At 44.1% G+C, this 20,507-nt stretch overlaps 1 long non-coding RNA gene across 1 annotated transcript in view; it reads right to left on the reverse strand.

Annotated features, from left to right (window-relative positions):
- Window positions 1–15,304: 15,304 nt before the first annotated feature.
- LOC148007798 (uncharacterized) overlaps window positions 15,305–20,507 on the reverse strand; it is a 28,251-nt gene continuing 23,048 nt past the window's right edge. Inside the window, exon 3 of the long non-coding RNA XR_015647446.1 lies at window positions 15,305–18,000. This is a non-coding gene — a long non-coding RNA (uncharacterized LOC148007798). The remainder of the gene's footprint in view (window positions 18,001–20,507) is intronic.

The following is a 20,507-nucleotide window of genomic DNA, read 5'->3' on the forward strand; positions in this document are numbered from 1 at the left end:
CCCACAGCTTTGATTCTGCAGGACTGCCGGTCACACGCTCCAGCAGTTCATTAATGGGGTATTATATGTAGGGTGGGCCAACTCAAAGCCCTGGGTCTGGGCCTCAGTGGTAGCTGAGTTGGTCAGCCAGCAAGCTTTCCTGTGCCCCAGCCACCAAGGTCAGCTCTCCTGCTTTGCCCAGGTGAGGGGCAGGGACCATTCTCCTGCCTGCAGCAGCCTGCAAGGCTCAGGACTAGTTCACCTGTGCTCATACCATGGGACTAGCTCTCTGGCACCCATACCACCAGGGCCAGCTCTCCCAGCACTGCCCTGACAAGGGGCAGGGCCAGCTCACCATGGCCCACACCACCCAGGCCCACACCACCAGGTCTAGTTCCACTGTGCTGTCCAGGCAAGAAGTGGCCCACTCTTTCAAGTGCTGTAGCCCCCAAGCAGCAGAGCCAGCTTTCCCACCTTCCAAAGGCAGCAAAAGGCGGGGTCAGGGAGTTGAGGGGGCATCTCTTCTATACCCATGACACCACATGGTTGACAAGGGGTGAAGACAGCTCTCACATGTTCACACCCTTATGGCCAGCTCTCCTATGCTGCCCAGGTGAGGGGTGGGGTCAGTTCTGCTCAGCCCTTGGATAGCAACAAGGCCCCAGGCAGCAGCCCAGACCAGGGATGTCCTTTGGTAACATGAGCCATGGACCCAGACATGGGCCTCAGTGGCAGCATAGGGACATCACCATGGCTTCAGGTGGCAGCTCAGGCTACTCACATCAGGCTGTTCCTCTACCCTTGTGTCTCCAGTTCCTCCTCTCTTCACAGTGCTCAAAACGTTCAACTTCTCTTTCTCTCCCATCTCTACCACAGACTTGCTCACCACAGTGTCTTCCTCTGGCCCAGGCTTCATGGCGGCTAGCCTGAAAACTATTTTAATCAGAAAAATTGAAAGTAACAGGGAAAATGATACAAAGTCATCATTCTAGACATTTATGGTCACAGGAAGACATCTTTGGTCAAACTCAAGCGCAGCTCACTTAGATACAACAATGTAAACACTTCTGGGTACACAGCACAGGGAAGTCTTAAGCCTTAGGTCATTACCTCACAGAAACTGTGCAGTGTGCAAGCCCTAGGTTCAACCCACAGTACCACCGAAAACTGGGAAAAGAAGAGACGGAAGGAAGAGAGGAAAGGAGTGAGGGAAGGAGGGAGGGCAAAGGAGTGGGGAGAGAGAAAGATGGATGTCATAAACTACAGGATTTATAGCTTCAGACCAGCAACACTCCTGAAATTTTAGAGCAATTAAATGTTTTTGTTCTTGGTACATTTTCTTTTTCTGTCAGAGATCTGAGAAAGGCAGAGCCTTCTGGAAGCCAAACCTCTCAGACTTGGAACTCTACATCCAGATCCATCTCCAGACTTTCTCTCTCTCTCTCTCTCTCTCTCTCTCTCTCTCTCTCTCTCTCTCTCTCTCTCTCTCTCTCTCTCTCCCCTTTCCTCCCTCCCTCTCCCAATTAAATATCTTCTTTTATAAGAGTTGCTGCAGTCATGGTGTCTCTTCACAGCAGTGGAAACCCAATCTAAGACAATAACAAATATTTTTTAAAAGGCTGTTTTTTTTCACATAGATAACAGGATACAGTTGGTGACTTTGGTATATTACATAAAGTAACCTTGGAAACTTTAGTACCCTACACACCTAGACTTGTGGAGAAGGGGTGGCACTAAATGTGCATTGAAATCACTGACGGACCAAACTATGGCTTAGTCAATAATGGTATTCAGACACTTAGACATTCGTCAAATAAAGTAAGCTAGATCCTTGCCTAGAACTACACACAAACACACGTGAATAGGCATTCAAAAATCTAACAAAACAATTTATGGGGATCATTGCATTTGACCCTCCCTCCATCCACCTTGCATATTTTAGGCAATGTGGGTGATGGGTATAAGACAAAAGAATTATAATGGAACACTGGGGAAATATTTTCTTGTTTCTAAAAAGAGACAAAGGGAAACACAGACCTTTCTGCTTATCTGGATTTGCCGGGAGTCTGTATGCAAAGTCTTAGCTGCTGATAGAAGGGCAGAAAAGAGTTGAACGCTTGCATAGCTCTCTCTGTGAGCTGATGTAGGCTGATTCTCTACTACCTCAGCTTTGGACAATGAAGATAAATTCATTTAACAGTTGCATTGATGGGCTTTAAGAAATATTCTAATCCTCCTACTTAATCTTCATTATCTTAAATCTTATTTCCTTCTTGTTTACATTCACTTGATACATTTCTGCCATCCTTTAATTATAATCATGATTTCAATCAACTCAGATGAGCAGCCATTGGATAGCTGTGTTGATGTTTATTCTGACCAAGAATCTTGCCCATTATCAAAGGGACTTACCAGCACGAGCATTGTTGGCATAAGTGCTGTGCCTAGAGCCACCCTGCCATCTTGCTTTTCTGATGTGTTTTCCTGCTTACTTTCTATGTTATACTTCTATTATTTTTTATGTGACCTGGAAGCTAGACCTCTGTTTCAGTTCCACGAGTGTTGACTAAGTTATAAACGACTTCTGAAATTCCAACATCCCAGCCAGGATTCAGTCAGGAAAATGACTGTCAAATTATTCTAAGACTGACAGATTTAGTATAGGAACTGGGGCTGGCACACACTGGGAAGGCAGAGTTGAAGAGGTCACCACATGCATCATCGTCAGGTGAGCCAGAAGGTGGGAAGCAGCTGGCTCGAGGGTAATTCTGGGAAGCTTATGAGATCACACAGCCTGCTTCCCTAAGTGGCGTCTCAGGAGCACATCTTCTCTCCTGGCTGAGAGCTAACCCCCAGCTGTACCCCACAGTGAATCGATAAGAGACAATCAGAGGCATAGTTAATGCTCTCTTAAGACATAAACACCAACTTTCCCCCCTGTGGTGTTTAAATGAGAATGGTCTTCATAGACACGTCTTTGAATACTTGGTCCCTGGTTGGTAGAGCTATTTGGGAAGTAAGGAAGCATGGAAGTGTGGCCATGTTAGAGATGTGTGTCACTAGGGGTAGGTTTTGATGTTTTAAAGACTCAGTACCATCCTCAGTTCCCTCTCTATTTCCTGCTTGCTATTCAGGATGTGAGCTCTCAGCTGCTGCTCCAGGAGCCTGGCACCTGGTACCTCTGCTCTGCCATCATGAACCCCAACCCTTTGAAACCGTAAGCCCCAAACAAATCCTTTCTTCTAGAAGTTGCCTTCGTCATGATGTCATATACTAAAGTATCAAATGTGTCCTTCTGTACAAGAAGTGAGGAGGGAAATGCTCCTTTTCCTGGTAATTTTAGCTGAACAACATAACACAATTGCCCATTTCACTTTATAGTTCATGCTCTCAAGCTGCTGGCCACATTTGTACAATGCGTGTGTATCTGTTTTGAGTATAACACTTCTCTATCTACCATTTCACTTTTATCAACAATGATTCCAAAAAGTAAATAGGAGATTGCAGAAATAAACAAACTCAATAAGTCTCATGCTGTATGACGAAATCTCATGCTATACCTGGGACCTCGTCCTTTTGTTCAGCGTTTCCGCACTGTGTAAGCAACCAGCCTGGTATGTGGATATGAAATGTGTCCCAAATGACTTGTGTGTTAATGGTTTGAGCCTTAACACAGCATGTTCAGAACTGGGGCTTCGGGAAGTGATCGAACCATGAGAACTCTGACCTAGTCAATAAACCAAAGCAGTGATAGATTCATAGAATGATGGTGTTGCTGAAGGTAGTGGGGCCTAGTTAGAGGAATCAGGTGACAGAAGCCTGAAGGTGGAGACTTGTGACAAAAAAACAAAAAACAAAAAACAAAAAACAAAAAAAAACAACAACAACAACAAAAAAAACAACCAAAAGCAATTTAAGGAGACAGGGTTTACGTTGGCTTAGAATTCTAGAGTGATAGAAGAAGCCATCATAACAAAGGTGACATGGTGACAGGCAGGGAAGGCATGGGGACAGAAGCAGGAAGCTGTCGGATCGCACGTCTGCACACAGGAAGCAGAGAGAAATGAGTGAGATGTTTTCTCCGTCAAGGCTCCACCTTGAAGGGTTCCACATCTCCCAAACAGCACTGCCAACTATAGACCAAGTACATGAAGACATGAGCCTGCAGGGGATGCTTCTCATTCAAACCACAATGAGGCACCTTGTCCCTGGTTTCTTCTGTTTCCCTGACATGCGACTCCACCTCTGTGAAGAGAGCCACCTCTCCCATCGTGTACCCCTGCTACAGGGATGTTCTGCATCCCGGCTGATTGCAGACCAAGTCTCTGAAAATGCCCTCCCTCTCCAAATAAGCCTTTCCTTCTTCAAGATAGTTTTTCTCAAGATCTAGATTCCATATGTCAGAGTCCTAAAGAGTTGCCAAGAGGCCTAGTAGGTTAGGGGGTACAGCCTGAAAGAATGAGGGAAAACACAGGCTTCTCATACTTACAGAACTCATTAACATAAAAATCCTGAAGCCACATATTTTTCTGACATATTTGTCATGGTGAAGGGGCAATGACAGCATATTGCCTAATAGCCAATGAACCGCCATCTTGGTCATCAGGCCTCAGTATCTCAGTGCTTATGTTCGGGCAACCCTCATTTTAAAAATCGTTTTTTATATTTATTGTATTTTAGGAGGTTACAGTGCCACTGTGTGTGTGTGTGTGTGTGTGTGTGTGTGTGTGTGTGTGTGTGTGTGTTGTATAAGTTAGAGGACAAACAGGAGAGTCATTTCTCTCCTTCCACCATGTAGGTTCTGGGGATTGAACCCAGGTCCTCAGCTTGGATGCTTCTACCCCTGGAGTCATTCACCAGCCCATCCGATAACCTTCATCTCATGTAGCATTAGCTCCAGAGTTCACGAGGAACGATGATGGTGACCTGGGGAGAGATGGCAGTGACCGTAACGAGAGGCCACAGAGAGCTTGCTCCTTTAGGGGCAAAGGTAAAAGGTACAAGAAGATATTTGAGAGGGGCTGGGGTTGCTCAGCAGGTGAGTGCTTAGGTGACATGTCTAAAGCCCCGTGTCCAATCCCCTGCATCACACTAGCTAGTGAAGGCAAGCACACACCTGTGACCCAGCACTGGGGGCGGGGTGGTAGCACTGGGGAGGTTTAAAGTTCAGGTTCTTGCAACTGTTGGCTATCTTGAAGAAACATGACATACACACACATATGCACTCGTACACACACGTATGCACTCACTTGGGTTGGTTTTGCTAAAAAGAAAGAAAAGAGGAGGGGAGGAAGGAGAAAGGAGGGAGGAGGAAGGAGAAAAGGAGGGATTGATCTTGGCGACTCTTTTCCATATTTGTTCTTAACTGTCTCATTTTGAATGCCGTGAAGTCACGCATTTAGTTACTGTCTTCTCAAACCCTTGTCCCTATTTAGTGGGGTAGCTTCAATAGTTGCTTACAGGAAACACAAGACAAATCACTTCTAAAAGTAGTCTGATTGCATGTTTTTAAAAATCTGCTTTAAGAGAGGCATGGTGGCACATGCTTATAATCCCAGCACTCAGAAGGCAGAGGCAGGAGGATTGGGCAATTTCAAGGGTAGCCTGGTTTGCATAGTGAGTCCCATGCCAGCCAGGGCTAGGTTTCAGGACTCAAAAAAGGTGGGGAGTCTAGTTCCGAAGGAGAAAAATCGACCCCTTACTCTAGACTGGTGGCCTACTCTCCTCTCAGGTTCCAGTGTACTTTCCCAGGCCCACATTAAATTTCTGCTTTTCAGTCATCCTGTTAGAGTGAGTGCTACCCAGGCTCTTGTCCTAAAGGTAATCCACCTAATTTCGGGGAAGGAGAAGGGATGGCAAGTTTTCTACTCAGTGAATGAACAAGTGTTCTGTAAGAGTGGCACTTGGACATGTGACCTCCTTTGAGGCCTCTCGGGCTCAGTTAAAGATGAATGCTTGGTGCAAAGACCCTCTAGGAAACACGTAACCTATCAAGTCCTAGAAAGAATTAAAGTACCACGGGTGACTAAAACTAGAAGTGTATGAGCCACTCGGGGTGGGGTGGGGGGGCTGTTACAAAATTGCTAGTTTCCTGGCCTTAAGAGGCCAATGTCAGTTCAGAGTCACCGTAAGAAGATTACTACAGCTTCCAGAGGCTACACAGGCTCACACAGAGCTAGGACAGGCTGGATCGGTATAGTGTCCAAACTCTGGAGCCAAATGTGGAAGAGATGGGATTATCCTGAAAGCAACGTATGGCCACTTATTCCTTCTCCTAGACACAGGAAAAAAGACAAATGGGATTAAAAACAAAAGTAGACTAATTTCCAGGCAGGGACTGAGCCAAGAAAGAGGCCCAGGTCCTCCCCTCTTCCCAGAGCACCCTTCAGCCTTGGCATTCCATGCCTTGAATCGGAGTCATTGTCTGGCTGGCTCTCATGCAAACACTGACTCCATTGTGATTCCACAGGGACACAGTCCCACATGTACTGCTTTCTGCCCGCCTGGGGCTCCTTTGGGTTTATCCCATTGAGTTGTGACTCAGGCACTCAGCCAGCAGGGCCTCCAACCAGGGTGGTGCCTGGGGATTTGTGCTGATTTATTACACAACCCTACCAGGTAAATCACTTTGCCATCCCATGGGAAATGTCAAGTCAGGGGCAGACTGTGGGTGCTCCCTGAGTGAATCCAGGGTTTGGGTCAGAAAAGATGATGGCCAGAACTTTCAGTCTTTCTTACACTTGCCTTCATGGCTACTTGATTAGACTCAGACTGCCTGGAAAGTTCTAGAAAAATTCTAAGTTCCACAAGTCAGGTGTCCTAAAGAAATCTCACAGAGCCCAGGGGATAAGCCAATACGACCTGAAACAAATGAGGGTAGCCTCAACTGTCTTGGATTTACAGAAATGCAGATCCTAGGCTATATTCCTGGGCATTCTGGACAGTGTAACTGAAGTTGGGAAAAGAACTCTGCAGTTTTCTTTTTGGGTAGTTCTAACACAAAGAGGTCATATAAGAAGTTTCCAAAGCAAACAAAATATGTTCAACACACATGCATGTATACACACAGACACACAGGCACACAGACACACAGACACACAGACACACACACACACACACACACACACACACACACACACACACTGGAGCCTCATGACAGAGCATTTATTTAATATGCTAAGCACATAGATGAGGTCCCCATCTTCTACCCTCAGCGCAAACACACGCTGGTTATTAGATACTAGCAAAGTTGGCGTTTTAGATGCATCTGCTGTGCTAAGTAGCTGAACCAGGATGGGTTCCTCAGAACTCCAGAAGGCTCCCACGCATTCTCCATCCACTGATTGAACACTTATGCCTAATCAGACTTTCTCATCCTTTTGCATAAATTCTGTTAGTGTAGGTGAGGCTGTGTCGCTCAAGGTCAGTACCAAGTTAAGGATAGGGTCAGACTGATGAGCTCAGCCAGGAAACCCCGGTGACAGAGGGAAATAGAGCATTTTAATATTAGTATCTGTCTGACAACCTCCTCCAAGGGAAACTACCCACCCACCACCCTCACCTCCAGGTGCCATACTGAGAACCACAAGGAGGTGCTTCCTAGCCACAGCTGATTAGAACAGGGATGGGCTGAAGGCAAGGCAGCCAATTGTCAGGTGACAAGGGCATGAAGCAGCATGAAGCGGTGAGAGCTGGGCCAATCAGGTTACCTCTGCTGGGAATGGGGGATTGGGAAACGTGGAGCACGGAGACTGGTTATCAGACGCTTGTCACAGTTTATCACGAGGTTGGTCAGTCGTGGTGAACCAGCAGGGAGAAGTGGGTGCTGGTCAGTGGGGGAAGAAATCTGAGCAGCTACAGAGAGAGATGAAGATTTGGAGAAATTATGAGAAATGGGAAACCTGATAAATATTTGGAGCACCCGGCAGAAGCAGAATATAAATGTCCTCTAGTCTTACATGAGCGGGCTCAAGGATATCTCTAGTCTCCGCAATTAGATGTTCAAACATTGTACAAGACCATATCGAGTGAGCCCACATGGTATGCAGCCTTGTGGTCTCATGGATATTTCTTATTTGCATTCACAGGTGCATTAAAATATCTATTTTAACACAAGCTACTTTAGAAGCCAGGACAAGGAAGAGACTATGTAGCCATGATCTAGAAACCATTTGTGGATTACTCAATACACAATAAAGTTAAGTCCAAATTGAAACTACGTGTATCCAATAGCATGTCACGGAGTACAACAATCGAAGTATTCCAATCAAGTTTAACTAATAACATGTTGATATAATGTATATGAGATGGAATGGATTAAATAAAAGTAAAATATGAAAATTATGTCACATGTTCCATTTAACATTTTGACTGAAGCTACTAGAAAATTAAAATTTGTGGATGTTGATCTGGAAAAGAAATATAATAGGTACTGGCAAAGTGCTCTGTGGTTTCCTCCTACATAGCCACCATAATTCTTCCCCTCTATGATAGAAGCATGTCTCTGTTCCTACCATGATATGGATCCCCATTTCCCTCTGAGTTTTGATGACCAATGGAATCAGGTGGAAGAGGTACTATGGTCATTTTGAGTGTAGCCTATAAGAAGCCTGACAGCTTTGTTTTTGGACCCTAAGTGTCAGGCTTTGAGGAAGCTTTGGCTAGACCAGTGAATAGAGAGAAGGAGAGAGGATTGTGGAGGAGCTTGTAAATGCCAGGCACGTCAGTGTAGTCGTTTAACACAACCAAAATAACCTGCGACGCTGCCTAATGTGTGACCTCAGCAGATGCCACATGCAGCAGCTCAAAGGGAGAACCATGAGGCATAAAAAGCTGTGGCTGTTTTAAGTCCAATGGCTTATTACATAGTGTGGAAGTCAGGCTGCACCATAAGCTCCTGCCCTACCCTAAGTGTATGAAACAGTGGCTTTGAGTCTGTGCCCTGCCCTGATAACCCCACTTTACAAAGTGCCAGTTGGCTCCATTTTGAGGGTAAATGCAGAGGGACGATGACCCTGCATTTCAGTCATGTGTGTAGACCCTAGCACCTTCTCAGCACAGACGACAGTAACTCATTTCTACAAGTTAAAAGATATTCCCTATACATTACTAAAGTAGATGGGAAACACATGGACACACACACACACACACACACACACACACACGACATACTAAAATCATATAAGAAAACTCAGACTATCAAAGGATACAAGACTCTCCCCTAGTCTTTAAAAGGATTAACAGGCAACACTGATGGCATTGTCATCAAGCTACCTGGTACCTGTGAGCCAAGGGACACAGCAGAGAACACCCAACCTTTCCCAGGGGCTTCAGCTCAACCTGGTACTCATCACTTAAGAGGCCCATTTGATCCTCCCATTCACCAATCTACCCATCCAGTTTGCATATATTGTCCCATGCATCGCCTGGACCAACTGACAGACTGCATTCTGGAGCAACCTGCCTCTCCAATTGGGTTCTCTAATGTTTTATGTAACCTTCTGCAGTGACTCCCTTTGCTTGAGTATCAGCTCTTTGCCTTCAGCAAGGACTCTTGGAATACTATAGCCTCCTTAACCCTTTCATAGCCAATATTGAATGGAATAGAATGTGTGATCTGATAATTACAATTGATGATTAAGATTGGAACAAAATAAAGAGCTAAATGACCACACTTTTGAGGGAAATCAGAACCGGTAGTAAATTACAGTGAACAAAAACAGCATAGCATGTGAGTTCATTTTATTCAATAAATTCTGATTTTCTAAGAAAAAATATCTTTGTGTCTACAAGTCTGACATAGTGTGCCCATGACACACAGAAATAGGTACAAAATTGTGAGTAAACTGTAAAATAGAGAGACTTTGGGAATGACAATATAGCTGAGGTAACCCACCCTCAAGGATCTTAAAATTATCAGGGGGTGTCACCCATGTATAAATAAGCAGCTCCAATATGAGACTTGGAGCCCCAGGGACAGGTATGGGTTTTTCCTTTTTTCCCCTTTTTTTCGTGCGGTGGTGGGGGTGCATGGGCACACATATGTGTGAGTCTACATGTGTGTGTCTGCATTTGGAGGTTCCAGGTTAATTTGGGAAACCATGCTTCATTACTCTGTCACCTTAGCCATTAAGAGATGGTCTCTAGATCAAACCCAGAGCTTGTCACTAGGACAGATCTCACTAGCTCTGAAGATCCCTGACGCCATTTCAGAAGCTGGAACTGCAGGTGGATTGCAGTGCCCACCAGACTGTAGCATAGGTTCTGGGATTCAAACCCTATAGTCTTCATGATTGCACAGCAAGTGTTTAAAGCACTGAGCCATCTCCCAGCCCTAACAAGGATTTCAAGTTTAATATTTACTAGTTACTGAGGGGCCTCTCCCAGGAGTTCCTAAATCATGTCCAACCCTACTGGTTAAGTATTGGATGCTTGAAGCTTTAAGCCTTCCTCCCCTGGATGCTGGGGATCAAAGCCAGAGGTCTGAATATGCTAGACAAGTGCTCTACTACTCCTGTTTTCCCTCTCTCTCCCCCTCTCCTCTCCTCCCCCTCCCCGCTCCTCTCCCTCCCCTCTCCTTCTCACTGCATAGCCAAAGCTAACCTCAAACTTTCAATCCTCCTGCCCAAGTGCCCAAGTGCTACATTACAGATCTATACCATGAATCTTGGCCCTTAAGCCCCTTTTCCAATGGGGAGAGAGCCAGTCACTCTAGCAATACCACCTGCGTCTTTAAAGAGTCTTGGGATTGGGTGTTGCTTTTATTAGAAGAGAGAAAACAAGAATCCACACGGGCACTGGACTCCTTGAAAGCCTCTGTTCTCTGGGCTAGACTTCTGACAACTCCTGGAAGCCTCAGGGGGTTTAGATTCACGTTCTCTCAGCCTTTCTCACTGAGTCCACATGGAGGGTTCTCCAGGCAGCTTTCTCCCCAGTGGTCCCACTGACCCAACGCCACCATGGCTCTGAGGGCTCTCTTTTGTCTCTTCTTGGCCATTTGCATCTCTGAGGCCTTCTGCTTTGGGGATTCCCACTTCAGAGCACCTCATTTACATTTCCCCATAATAATGAGTAGTTCACAGGCTGCTGAAACACAATTGCCAAACAGTGAGTAATTCATCTGGAAAGTCAGCCCTTCAAGATTTGGGGCTTGGCGTTTTTTGAGAGTTCTGAAGACATTGGCACTGGCACTGTGGACCACCATTGAGAGCAGAGGCAGAGCAAGGACACCAAGAGGAACTCAATCCTGACTAGGACAGACCTCTGACATGTCCCACTCAAGGGTTACCCAACAAATGCCAGTCACAGAAACAGAGGGTTTATCCAAAGAGAAAGAGCATATTCACGAGGCAGCCAGGCATAGTGGGAGTCCCAAGAGAATCTGTCTGTCTTGGATAGGCCTAGGGGTGTCTGTGGGAAAGAGGAATGAGCTGGTATGAGCGAGGAGATGATTATGGATGTGATCGGAGTCAGGAAGCTGTGATGAGTGTCTAGTACATGTTTGGTGAAACGTCACGGTTCTTCCTAGGATGCATGCATGCTAGGGAAATGGTGGCACTGGTACCCTCTGAACAGGGTAGGGTTTCAGGCATCTTACATCATATGGTCACCCATCTGAACCCTACACCAGTCCAAATGAAGGGCTGGTGGGTAATTTAAATTACCTCCAGATTTCTCAACACCTTGATCAATTGTTGCCCTAGTGACCATCGCCAGAGATGAAGATGAGGGACCATATTGTTTAGCTATGTTGTCAAAAAAATGCTCATAAATTCAAGTAACTGGAAGCAAGAGAAGCTAGAAATTATGTATAGGTTTGCCCTCAGCTTTGCCCCCAGCTTTGTCTCCACAGAAACCCAGAGAAAACTGGTCATGGTGGCTCATGTTTGTAACCATTCTGAGGCAAGATGATCATGCAAACTGGAGATCAGTCTGGTCTCCATAGCAAGTTTCAAGCTAGTCAAATATATATATATATATATATATATATATATATATATATATATATATATATATATATATATATATTTGACGAGACCTTGCCTCAAAAAACAAACAAACAAAAACAAACATGTAAAAAAAAAAACCAAGGGAAAAGGTTTTGTTTTTAGTTTTTCATTTTAGTTTAGTTTTGTTTTGTTCTTATTGTTAACCTAGGCCTATACAGTATAGTAACTGTTAAGGTTGTGAGTAGAGCCAGTACGCAAGACAAAAAAAAAGAGGCATAGTCAAAATTACCCTACAACAATCTTTAATCCCTGCAAATACAGTCACACACCACGTAGCAACATTTGACCAACAAAGGACCACACACATGAGGGTGATTGTGTAAGATTATATGGTCAACTGGTGACATGGTAATACACAGGTCATTGCTTGTGTGTTGCTGGTATGAACGAACCTTCTGAGTGGCTAGCGACATCAGGTATAATAATACAAACATGAGTAGTGCACGGTGTGACAGTCACAGCAAGCAATCACAATACTGGGCTTTTTCTATTTACTTTGCTACACATTTGATCATTACTATAGAGTACATTCTTATTTACTAGATATGAAGTTGACTGTAAACAGATCCACAGGAGCTTTGGGTCGTGTGTTTACAATTTGTGATTGCATCTACTGCAACACCATCTAGGTTCCCACACCATCTAGGTTTGTAATGTTCACAAAAACTGTGAAATCTCTAGTGGCACCTTTCTTAATGCATAGATTGTGGAGTAGACACTGAGGCATGCTTAGGATCCTGACTAGCAAGTCTTCTGGCCACTGGAAATTTAAGAGAAACAAGCAAGAAGGAAGGACAAACAACAAATGACTCATGAAGATGTGTATTTTCAAATCCTCTGCCTTTGAGATAGTGGAGGCCTCCACAGCCATGCTACTATTATTCACATGTGCCTAGAGGGTCTAGAGGGTATAAGAGCTGGGTAGAAAAGAATAATAATCACTGACATTCATGATAGGCATGGTTCTCTCTTTATCTTGCTATTGTAGGGTTGTACAAGAAGGCAATCCGTAAGGACTAGAGAGAAGAATTAGTTCTTAGTGCTTGCAGTTCAAAGCACGAGAACCTGAGAACTCAGAACCCCAGAACTCCCAAACCTACATAAAAACTAGGCATGGCAGTGTGTGCTTGTAATCCCAGCACTGGGGAAGTGAGGTCACATAGATCCCTCACATGGAGCTCACAGGCCAGACAGTCTACCCTAGTCTTAAGCCTCAGGTCCATGAGAAATCCTGTATCAAAAAACGAAGTGGACAGACATCCTCACATTTCCGCTACAGAGGCTTCAAGGGTATGGGAGGATCCTGTGACAGGCAGGGACCTGACCCTGTACTCATATAAGGATGAGGTCATGTTTATGTTTTATCACAAGAAGAAAATGGGGCAAGGTGTGCCAGAAAGGGTGGTGAGACAAATGGAACAGTGTCACCATCCTGCTGATTCCCTTACTGATGGCGGTGATGGTTCCCACCCACAGCGAAGGTTACTGGGCCTATGTTTCTGACTCACCACTGATACATGCAGCAGTGTGGTCCAGACCAGACATTCTTGCGACCAATAATAATTCTCAACTTCTTGGATCTCCCTGGACAGGGGAGTCAACTTATAATAAGACACAGCGCTTTTGGTGATGGGATCCTGTTTGCTTTGTGAAGAATAGTACGAATGGTGGGTGTATTTCTATGTTTACTCAAACTTGGAGGAAAAACATTTCACAAAGCATAACTCAAAGCACAGAGACGAAGGATCTACTCCTGATCCTCGTGAGATACGACCCCCTGGATCAGAACCCACAGAGAACGTGGACCTGGCATTTAACAAAAATGTTAGAATGTCATAATCAACCACCAATGTGATTTAACGTCTCTAATAATATGCAAATTGTTGATTGATCAGGGAATTAATCAAACATTTGGCAAAAGGAGATGTCCTTAGGTCTTTAGCAATCAGAAGCAGGCCATTTTCAAAGGCATATCTGGAAATTAGCTGCAGCTCTCTATGACGTTAACGTTGGCAATAGATAAAATTGGGACAGGATCTGGATTCTGAACAGATGTTAGTGCTTGTGTTAAGGTTCCTAATAGTTTATTAATTAGTTATATTAAAATTACTTTTGTTTCTTCTATAGTATTTAATGTAAGCTGTGTTGATTGTGTACTTTCTAATTGCGTTAGTGTGCTGAAATCTGGTATGTCTGTTATGGTGGTTTATCAACCAGCTTTTGTTTTATTGCCTGTGAGTATTACAGGACCTTGGTATTCTGAAAAGAGCTTGCAGACATTGGAAGAAGCCAGGCTTTAATCAGAAGCAAGAGGGTAATGGGCTTGATTGTTGCTGGTATAGCCTCTTTGATCACATTAATAGCTAGCACCATTGCTTCTGCAATTGCTTTGATACAAGAAGTTAAGACAGAAACTTGTTAATCATTTAGCAAAAAAATGTTATTAATACTCAGAGTATTAGATATTAAAGAGGATTTAGATAGGCATTTGGAACAACAGATTGATGCTCTTTATGATACTATTCAAATTATTGGAGAGGAAGTTCTAAGTTTAAGAGTAAGAAGCCATCTCACATGTCATGCTAGATACCAATGGATTTGTGTCACTTCTAAAATTTATAATGACAGTCACTGTAATTGGGAGAAAGTTCAAATACAATTGCAGGATATCTGGCATAATTCTAGTACCTCTCTGGATGTTTTAACTTTGCATACTGAGATTATGAATTTAAAGAATGTTGCTCCACTGAGCTTTGATGCTGTGGATGTTGGTGATAAAATTAATTCATGGCCTGAGGTCAATATTTCCATCTTGGTCAAGCTTCAAGAATGGCATATATAGCTTGATCATGTTAGCCTTTCTTGTCCTCGGAATACTTTTATTCCTGCCCATTGTGATAAGACTTGCCTTCAATAACATCAACATGTTGGCAGACAAAATACATGTCTTGAAACTAAAAACAGATCCCCAGAGCTATTGATTTAATAGGCAGCCAATGACAGGTAAGAGTCTGTACGGAGCCTTACTAACCTAAGACAGAAATGCATTGCTTTTGATAATGCATATTCCACAACAGGTAAGGAAGACATTCTTGTCAGAATGACCTAAGACAGGTGCAGTCTTGTTTATAAAATAAAAAAGGGAGAGATTTGGAGCGCTTTGGGGGCCACTTTTTGGAATTTGGCAGGAATTTGATATCGGGCTGGGACAATGAAATAGGCTCAAGGCAAATACAGCTGGAGAGTTTATTGTATTTTTTGTGTCTGGATGATTCTGATAAACCCCTAAACATAGTGACCACAGGACATTATTTGTTGCCTTGATTTTTATCCTGTTTGTTCTTTGACTACTTTATTTATGCTTTGTTTGTTTCCTGACTATTTTGTTTGTGCCTTAAGGACTGACCATATTCTTTTTTTCCACAAAAATATATTTAATAACTTGTTATATAAAATCAAACACAAAATTTTATCAATAATTCAAAGTCACTTCTATCAGGGAGTGCTTATATTTAGGAAAAGAACTAAAATATATACATATTCACAACATTTGTAAGCACAACTGAAGAGCTATGATGAAACTCAAGAATTCTAGATTTACAGCTGGAAGTTCCATAAGTTTATCTGTAATCAAGTGTTCAGCACTAATTATGAACAACTATTAAGCCCAAAGCAAGAAAAATAGGGAGGAATGACCTGTTTCTAAACCTTTATGACAAATACTTCTCAAAGATAAAAAAGGCAATATGAAATTTACTTAAGTGACCAAGATTCCTCATTGGATCCCTGACTGTCACTTTTGGCACGTAGCCCAGCCTGATGGAAGACAGTATTCCCTGTGGTCAGGAAGCCCGTGCTGTGTCTCACCAGAGCCTTGCTAACTGTACTCATGTGCTCTGGCTCAAAGGAAGGAAGCAGTATTAGCAACAGTTTCGCACCAACTGAGGCCCGTATTTATTATATTCCTGTATTCCTGACTCTATTCCTGAAAGGCTTTATCTCCCTCCTTCAAAGGTGTCCCTCACATTAGGGAGGAGGTGGGAGTAGATGACCACACACACCATATACACGTTTGTCCCCATAAAGGCTCCATGCCCTGTTTTTATTTTGAACTATACCCATGGCAATGGTCACACCATCTCATTCCAGAAAACACCTGACACCACAAGGAGCCGCTGTTCACATTGTGCTCTCGAGGACTGACCATATTGTTTGTACCTAGAATGATATAAAAGCAGACTGGAAAAAATTAAACCGGCCTCAGCCTTAGAACTGAGGGTCATGCTACAGTGTTGTCTAAATGTCTTTTTTCTTTTTTAATCTTTGCTCCTGCCTTGGAGAACCTGTTGATTGAGCTGGCTTAGTCAAATGGCCTCTGTTCTCTATATGCACACATGCATATATGTACCTACATCTATGTGAACATGCACCTACATCATACACAAATACAGAGGAAAAAAATGAGGGAGGGAGGGAGAAAGTAGGCAGAAAGGGAAGGAGGGAGGGGTCAAGACTGACATCCTTTTGGGGTCTCAAAGAACAACACTCATAAACTATGGTGCTCAGTGGTCCTGAACAATTTGACCTAAAGAAAGTGAAAAGGCTACTGAAGCAAACTCAGAATCAAGTTTATCTCATCCTGCCTGCTTTTGTCCCTATCCCCAGGTGCAGAGAAAGAAGCTTTGTACAGTGTCCTCCAGCTTCCAAAGATTAGGCCTGCCAAAGTTGGAACAATCACCTTTTGTCCCTTACCCGGGCTTTCATTAACTAAATTCATATCACAGGAAGAAAGTCTAGTCTGCCACCGGCCTACTGAGAATGTCCTCACACGACTTCGGCTCTGTTTTGGTTAATCATTTACAAAGATTTTCTGATCCATGGATCAATATATTCTCCAAGACCACTCTTCTCCATTCATTGAACTCCCCTAAAAATCATTTCAGTGCTCCCTAAGTTGCCAAACCCTCTGTCTTCTTCATGGCCTATAGATACAAAATAAAGGAAAATGATGTTTTTAAAGTCTCTAAGCTTTTGAGTCACATTGGGCTTAGGGTTCTACACTGTTATGACCATGCAAGTCTTATGTTTGTGTGTCTTTTTTCCAGTTAAGTCTCTTTAGCCATTTATTCAAAGAACTCAAAGAAGCTTTGGGGAGCAGAGGAGACATTTTCCTTTGCTCCTGAGGTTGGCTATATAAACACAAAGAAAAGAGAAGAAAACTACATGTTACCTAGCAGCTGGTGTGACCACAGAGCTGTATTATATTAGGATATCATGTGACCTCTCAAACATTAACAAAATAAAAAACAAAAAACAACTAACTAGCACGCCTCCCCTGACTAAAGTTTGTCCAAAAGATGTTGTGCAAAGTCCTGGGAGATGCAGCTCTTTTCAGAAGCCTAACCTCATATCTTGCATTTTTTCGCTCTGTCATAAAGCTTCCTCTCAACTTACCTTGCCTTGTGTCTAAATTCTTTCTCTGTCTATAAGAAGAATCTGGAAGCACCAGGTAGAAGTGAAATCTTGTCTCTCTAGATCTAAGATCTCTCCAGCCTGCAGATACCAGCAAAACTGCATTATCCTTAAAACAATAGCAGGTTGACTGAAGAAAAGTGTAAGTCAGTACTCGCCTCTTTTCTCCTAACTCCTCAGTCATCGATGTTCCCTCATGATGTGAGATTAGGTTTTTGTCCTAGCAAGGTAGCCGTAGATGTCAAAACATGGAACTGAGACAGATGACAAAGAAGTCTTGAGTGGAAGACAGCACATGAGCTTAGGAGCGGAGGAAAGAAAAGATAGGGCCAATGTGGAGAAGGTTCTTTGGTGGAAAAGAGGGAGAAGTGAAACCGGGTATAAGAATTAGAGACCAGATGACCAGACTGAAGTCAGGTCAAAGAATGGCCATAGAACTCTCAAGAGCTGGACACATTGTTGTGATGTTATGATATGCAGACAGCCTTCCACGCCTATGAGTTCTGCATTCATGGGTTCAAACAACACACAGGGACAATACCTGAAAAAAAAAGAAAAAAAGTTGCATCTTAGGCTGAAGAAATGGCTGTGTGGGAGGAGACTTTGTGCTCTTCCAGAGAGCCTGACTTTCATTCTCAGCAACGAAATCAGGACGCTCACAACTACCTGTAACGCCAGTTCTGAGGGACCCAATGATTTCCTCTGGCATCTGAAGGCACCTGTGCACATGTGGCAGACACACATACATTTTTAAAAAGTTGCATTTGAACTGAGCACATAGACATTTTGGGCATTGTTTTCTAAATAATACAGTATAATAACTTTGTAGCATTTCCTCACATTACATAAGTAACTCACAGAGAATTTAAAGCTCACTAGAGGATACATATAAGTTACATGCAAATACTCCGCATTTGACTTAACCGCTTAGGCATCTCCAGATGTCAGTGTCCTCGGAGATCCTGGAAATAGTCCCTGCTCCCCACCCTACCAGAGCCCTGTTCCACTTCTAATTCTTGCCCAGGTACAGAGAGGCAGCTGCATATATTTCAATTTCTGTCTGTTTGTTTGCTTGCTTGCTTATTTTTTCAGTTTGGTACCTGGCTCAGGGCTCTGTTAGACTAGAGCAAGAAACACATCCTTTTTTGCTAAACTATGTATGTTTTGATCTTGATTCGTGAAGTAAATTCCAAAGCATCTTCAGTACAAGGTACCCTTTCAAACATATCCAAGTTAATGCTAATGGTGCTAATGGAGCGATTTCTTTGGAAAGTCCTGATGCACACACAAAGGATAGAAACTCATCCACATCTCCAGCCTCTGGAGGAGAAACGGGTGCAGGTCAGGTCGACTGCAATGGCAAATGGTTTACTCAAGAACAGCTACATATTGAAGTTGCCCTAAAATCTGGAACAAGGACTAGGTTTTGAGAACTTCCTGACAGATGGTGTTTGGAAGCACCTTTACCCTGTACGTTCCCCTAGCCACATCCTCATCTGGCCTGCATCTGTATGCTTTTTCTAGAGACAAGGTCTCAGGTAGCCTAAGCGGGTCTTAAACTTACAGTGAAGGGTGACCTTGAACTCCCGATCCTCCTGCCACGTCTCCTAAGTGCTAGAGTTACAGGCATGCACCATCGTTCCCTATTCGTCGTGTCATTTATAATAAACTAGGTGTTTCCATGAGTTTTATAACCCACCCTGGCAAACTAATGCAGTTCTAGGAAAGGATAGTGGGGGCTCAGATTTATAGGTAGGCAGCCAGCTAGTCAGAAGTACAGGCAAATTGAACTGATGAAGCCGTAAAGTGCTTGCTGGGTAGGAAAATGCCACATCCATTTGGTCTCAGCCGGCTTCTATGCAGAGCACTGAGTAACAGGACCAGAGAAATTGAATTTATCCCCCCCACCCCCTCCACCCTTATTCCTGAGAATCCTTGTAGAAGTAGAAGACTTCCTCTCAGCCATCTAATGACTTGTGGAGACCTCGCGAGCCAACAGAGGCATAGACGCCAGCCCCAGCCGGAGCTCAGAAGCTTGCTGTTAGAATCTGAATTTCCCTCCCTGGCTCTGTTGCTGCAGCCCAGCCTCCTTTGACTTGGGCAGTGGATGCAGGAGATCATGAAGAGCAACTTCTCCGTGTGCTGCCCACCCCATAGCCCCCTTCCTCTGGATACAAATATAGTGTTAGCTCCTGACAGTCTGTGGGGATTTCCGAGCCACGTGACCCTGTCCCTATCCTGTGTTGGCAAGCGTCTTGCAGGCAAGCTGCTTTCAAGATTGGACCAGAAGCTAAGTGGGACAAGGGGCCCCATTCTTTGTAGCCTGACGGCTCTGGCCGCTCGCTCTCCTGGCACGGTTTTTAGACTTCCCGGTCTCCTCCCTGCTGTATTTCCTGTTCAGAGTAACTTTTTTCCCTAGGTCACTTAGGAGGCTCTTAATTCTGGCAAAACTGGAAATGTGGAGAAAAATGAAAACTAACCGGGTTAATCCCGGTGATTGCTGGCACAAAGACATGAGGTAACCACAGCATACACTGCCCCTCTCCCACGACCTGGAAGGCACTCTTTAAGCGCTTTGTTGGCATTGCTCAGAGGTTCTCTAAAGTTCAACTGCACATCTGGCTGGGAGAAAAGGCAGGAGCAGTCAGCATGTGGTTCTTGCACACTAGCCTCTCTGCAGCAAGGGGCGCGCTGCCCGCACATCTCTTGGTGCAGTCTTCCTTGCTCCCTCCCTCCTCTCCCACCCTACTGCTTTGCTCGCAGTAAATCCTTTGCCACAGGCCAAAAGGTCAAAGGAGTCTCTTGACCCCACCTCCACCCCTGAAATTGCATTGTACTTTTCAATTTCAAATACCTTTGTCTTCACCACCTGTCCCCATGGAAAGTCCTCCACACCCCTTTCCATGTGGCCAAACCAGATTCTCCTTTATTCAAACCCACCAGCAGGTCGGCCCTGGGCCAGCGCTTTTGCATGCGTTATCTCAGCCCATGAGGCCAGCATCCATTTCTTCTTATCTGCGGCTGCCTCATTTGGAAGTGACCGTGATT

The sequence above is a fragment of the Rattus norvegicus genome, chromosome 1 (assembly GCF_021556685.1).
Source record: "Rattus norvegicus strain SHRSP/BbbUtx chromosome 1, alternate assembly SHRSP_T2T, whole genome shotgun sequence".
In the NCBI taxonomy this organism is placed as follows: Eukaryota; Metazoa; Chordata; class Mammalia; order Rodentia; family Muridae; genus Rattus; species Rattus norvegicus.